Source organism: Lutra lutra, chromosome 13 (assembly GCF_902655055.1).
Source record: "Lutra lutra chromosome 13, mLutLut1.2, whole genome shotgun sequence".
NCBI lineage: Eukaryota > Metazoa > Chordata > Mammalia > Carnivora > Mustelidae > Lutra > Lutra lutra.
The window spans coordinates 16,484,738-16,489,870 of NC_062290.1; positions in this window are offsets into that span (position 1 = coordinate 16,484,738).

Consider the following 5,133-nt stretch of genomic DNA (forward strand, 5'->3'; position numbering starts at 1 on the left):
AGTGTATGGCTGCACCATGACCTGTTTGGTCAGATTGTAAATGATGGATATTTAAATTACTTCAAGTCTTTTATGATTACAAACAGTAAATAAACATTCTATGTATGCCGTTTACACATGTTTGTCTCTAGGAAGAACTCCCAGAAGAATTGCTGAGTATATTTATGCATTTTCATAAATATTGTCCAATGACCCCGACACTTGGATCACTCTCCATCAGCAATGCATGAGAATGCCTGTTTACCCAAAGCCTTATCAACAGAGGATTTAGCAAACATTTTGTGATTTTAAGGCCTTCTTGATAGGTTTGGTGTCTTGTGAAAAATTTTCTTTCAAGCTCAAGAACAGAATTCTTCTGTTTAGTTTTATCACCCATAAATCATTCTTCATGGAGCTGCCCATAATTGTATTTACTACCTTGCTTAAAATCTTTCAGTGGCTACTCCATATGATAAGATGAAGATTTCTCTGCATGGCAGAGTCTGGTTTTTGCTTATCTCTTTAACTTCATCTTTTGCCACCCCTCAGTGTCCACCACTCCATCCCCAACTCTGCACCTACCTTGCTCAACAATTAATGGTTCTTCTCTAAGGTCCCATTTCTGTCTCACCAGCTGCCTTTGCAAAACCTGCTGTTCTTGCCCAGAATACTTCGACCCCTTTTAGTCTGCTTTCTTTACTCATTCCAATTTGGGTCAGGAGCTCCTTTTGTGCCCTGTCTTGCTCTCCACGTATACATCCATCACTGAATTCATCAGAGTGGGCATTGGGCTTGTCTGCCTGTTCCAGAAGGTTGTAAATTCCTTGAGATCAAGAACCTCAACTTAATGTTTGTTGACCAGTTTATTAGCACAGAGTCTGTACCAAGAAATGTTAGTTAAATAAATACAGTCCCCTACTAAAAGGCAAATATTCTGGGCACATTCTTTTGTTGGTGTACATGTGTTTTTATTTATTTATATATGGGTTTCTTACTGTGGTAAAATATACGAACACGGAATTTACTATTTTAACTGTTTTTTCTTGTACAACTCCATAGCATTAATTACATTCATGCTGTTGAGCAACCATCATCACACTCTGTTTCCAGAACATTTTCATTACCTCAAACAGAAACTCTATAACCGTGAGACAATAACTCCCTATTTCCTTCTTCTCCTAGCTGTTGGTAACCTCTAACCTACTTTCTGTCTCTATGCATTTGACTTATCTAATATTTCACATAAGTGAAATCATGTAATAGTTATCCTGTCTGGCTTTTCTCCTAGCATACTGTTTTCAAGATCCATCCATGTTGTAGCACGTTTAAGAACTTCATTCATTTTATGGATGAATAATTTTCCATTAGATGGATGTACATACCGTATTTTATTTTTCCATTCATCTGTTGATGGATGGACACCTGAGTTATTTCCACATTTTGACTGTTGTGAATAGTGCTGCAATGAACATTGTCACACATGGATCCGAGTCCCTCTTTTAAATTCTTTTTAGGTATTATAACTAAGAGCAGAATTGCTAGATCATATGGCAATTCTCTTTTGTAAGGAACCACCAAACTGTTTTCCACAGTGGCTGTACCATTTCACATTCCCATCAGTAGATTTTTAAGGGTTTCAGTTTCTCCACATCCTTGCCAAGACATGTCATTTTCCATTTTTTGTAGACATCCTAGTGTGTTTGAAGTGCTGCCATATTGTAGTTTTAATTTGCATTTCCCTAGTGATGAAGGATATTGAACATATTTTCATGTGCTTCTTGGCCATTTGTATGTCTTTGTTGTAGAAATGTCTATTTAATATCTATTTAAGTACTTTCCCATTTAAATGTCTGTTTAATGTCTAAGTATTTTCCAATTTAAAAATGCATTGCTTGTCTTTTTAATATTGAGTTCTAAGAATATATTCTGGTTATTTAAATCTTACATATATGTGATTTACAAATGTTTTCTCCCATTCTACAGGTTGTCTTTTCACTTTCCAGATAATGTTGTTTGATACACAAAAGTTCTACTACTGATGAAGTCAAGTTATCTATTTTTCTTTTGTTGCTTGTGTCATATCTAAAGCTCTATCACTAAATCTAAGGTCATGAAGATTTACCCCTGTTTTCTTTTAAGAATTTTATCGTTTTTGCTCTTCTGTTTGGATCATTGACCCATATTAAGTTAATGTTTTGTATATGGTGTGTTGTACTTGGTTCTTTTGCATGTGGGAAACCAGTTGTCCCAGCACCATTTGTTGAAAAGCCTGCTTTCTCCATCGAATGAACTTGACACTTTGTCAGAAATGAATTGGCCATACATGCTTGAAATTATTTCTGGACTCTCAATGTTATTCCATTGTTCTATATTCTACCGTTTTGTCAGTACCACCCTGTTTTGATTACTATACCTCTGTAGTAAGTTTTTAAATTGGGACATGTGGGGTCTCTGACCTTGTTATTCTTTTTCAAGATGGTTTTGGCTATTTGAAATTCCATATGAATTTAACGATTGACTTTTCCACTTCTGCAAAAAAGGCCCTAGGGATTCTGGTAGGAATTACATTAATTTGTAGTTTGCTTTGGATAGTGTTCACATCTTAATTTTAAGTTTTCCTACCCATTAAGCTGGGATATCTCCCCATTTATTTAAGGTCTTTAAATTTTTTCAGCAATGTTTTGTAGTTTTTGGTGCACAGGCCTTTTACCTCCTTGCTTAAATTTATTTCAACCCCTAAGTATTTTAGTCTTTTGGATGCTATTGTAAATAGGATTGCTTGCTTAATTTCTTTTTTCAATGGTTCATTGCAAATGTATAGGAACACAATGGATTTTTTTTTAAATGTTCATCTTGTCTCCTGCAATTTTGCTGAATTCATTCACTTTAGTGGCTTTCTTATGGATTGGAATTCTCTGTAATTAGGATCATGTCTGTGAGTAGGGAGAGTTTTATTACTTTCTCATTTGGATTACTGTTATTTCTTTTTCTTTTCTAATTCTTTCTAGAACTTTCAGTATGATGTTGAGTAGCAGTGATGGACGTGAGTATGCTTTTATTGTTTTCCTTATCTTAGGACGAAAGCTTTCAGTCTTTCATTATCCGGTGTGATGTTAGCTCTGGGTTTTCCATAAATCTTTTTCATGATGTTAAAGCAGTTTTCTTCTCTTCCTAGTTTTCTGAATGTTTTTCTGAATGTTTCTGAGTAGTAATGTTCCCACATTCATTGCGATTTTAGTTATTTGTGCCTTCTCTTTTTTCTTTGTCAGTCTAACTAAAATTTTGTGAATTTGGTTGATTATTTCAGAGAACTGACTTTTGGTTTTGTTTATTCTGTTATCTTTCTGTTCTCTATTTTATTTTTCTCTACTCAAATCCTTATTATGTCCTTTCATCTGCCAGCTTTGGATTTAGTATGTTCTTCTGTTCTTGAAAGCGTAAGATTAGGTTATTGATAAGATAATTTTTCTTTTTTAATGTAATTGGTCATAACTATAAATTTCCCTCTGAGTATTTGCCTCCACTACATCCATAGGTTTTGGTATATTGTGTGTCCTTTGTTCATAAGCATTTTCTTATAATTTCCTTTGCGGTTTCTTCTTTAGTCCATTGATAGTTTAAGAATGTGCTGTTTGGGGCGCCTGGGTGGCCCAGTCATTTAAGCATCTGCTTTAGGTTCAGGTCATGATTCCAGGGTCCTGGAATCAAGCCTGCTTCTCCCTTTCTCTCTGCTCCGCCCTCCCCATTCATGCTCACTCTCTTGCTCACTCTGTCTCTCAAATAAATAAATACAATCTTAAAAAAAACAACAACCAAGAATGTGCTATTTATGTCCTACATATTTGTGAGATTTCCAGTTTTTCTATGTTAATGTGGTTTCATCCCCATATCATGATCAGAAAAGACACTTTGTATGACTTCTGCCTTTTAAAATCTACTGTGACATATTGTGGCTTTACATATGCTCTATCCTGGAGACTGTTCCATGTGCATTTCAGAAGAAGGTGTATTCTACTGTTGCTGGGTAGAGTGTTGTATATATCTCAGTTAGATCTAATTGATTGATAGAGTTGTTCAATTCCTCTATTTCCTTACTGATCTTCTCTGCACACATTCTATCTATTACTGAAAGTATATTAAAGTCTCCAGCTGTTATTGTAAAACTGTCCTTTTCCCTCCAGTTCTGTAAATGTTTGCTTCACATGCTTGGGTTTCTGTTGTCTGTTGCATATATGTTTAGAGTTGTTATATTTTCTTAGTGGATTAGTCCTTCATTAATATATAATGTTCTTCTTAGTTTCTTTTTTTGAAAGATTTTATTTATTTATTTATTTGAGAGCAAGAGAGCAAACAGGAGAGCAGGGGTGGGCGGTAGGCAGAGGGAGAGGGAGAGAGAGAGAGAGAGATGAGGTGCTCTGTGCTGGGGCCCTCCTTCAACACTTTGGCCAGGTTGGCTCCTAACCTAGGGACCAGCCCAAGGTGGAGGCTTACAATCTTCTCATATTTTTTTCTCTGCATGTGTCTTGCCCTGGGCACACATGTGGTTTTCTAAATTCCAGTGTACATGTCTGCTTTTGAATGTCCTAATTACCCCCCGAAACTTTCCCTAATTTTGGCTTTAGGCAGCCTGTCGTATATTTGGACTGTAATCTTTGTCCCAGGTGTTGGAAAATTGTTAGTTTGGCTTGCAGTGTTTTGGAGCAACCGGTACCACTTTTCTGGCTTGATTCTTGAGTTAAGCAAAACAGACAATTGCCTGGAATCAGTCAGTCAGGTAGTCCCCAAACTGCTTCCAACAGCTATGCACAGTTCATAGATAAGGTCTGCACGGCTCCCTCTGGAGCTAGAGAAAAGGGTGGGAGCCCAGGCAGCCTCTCCCTCAGGACCAAAATGGCTGCTGAGTCAGGGAGGAGCTGATGCAAGGGCACGTAAAAGTGCCACAAAATGGACTTACCATTTCGACTTATCATTTTCTTTTCATGATTCAGTTTATGTTGGTAAAGCCCTGACAAAGTTGGTTCTGATAGTTTCTGCTTACTCTTCAGCGTTTCTGTGGTAAATGAAAACTTTGAGCTTCCAACTCCACTATTTTACTGATGCCACTTACTGCACAGGTTTCACTCTTAAACTGGACTGTATGTTCCTTAGAGGGTA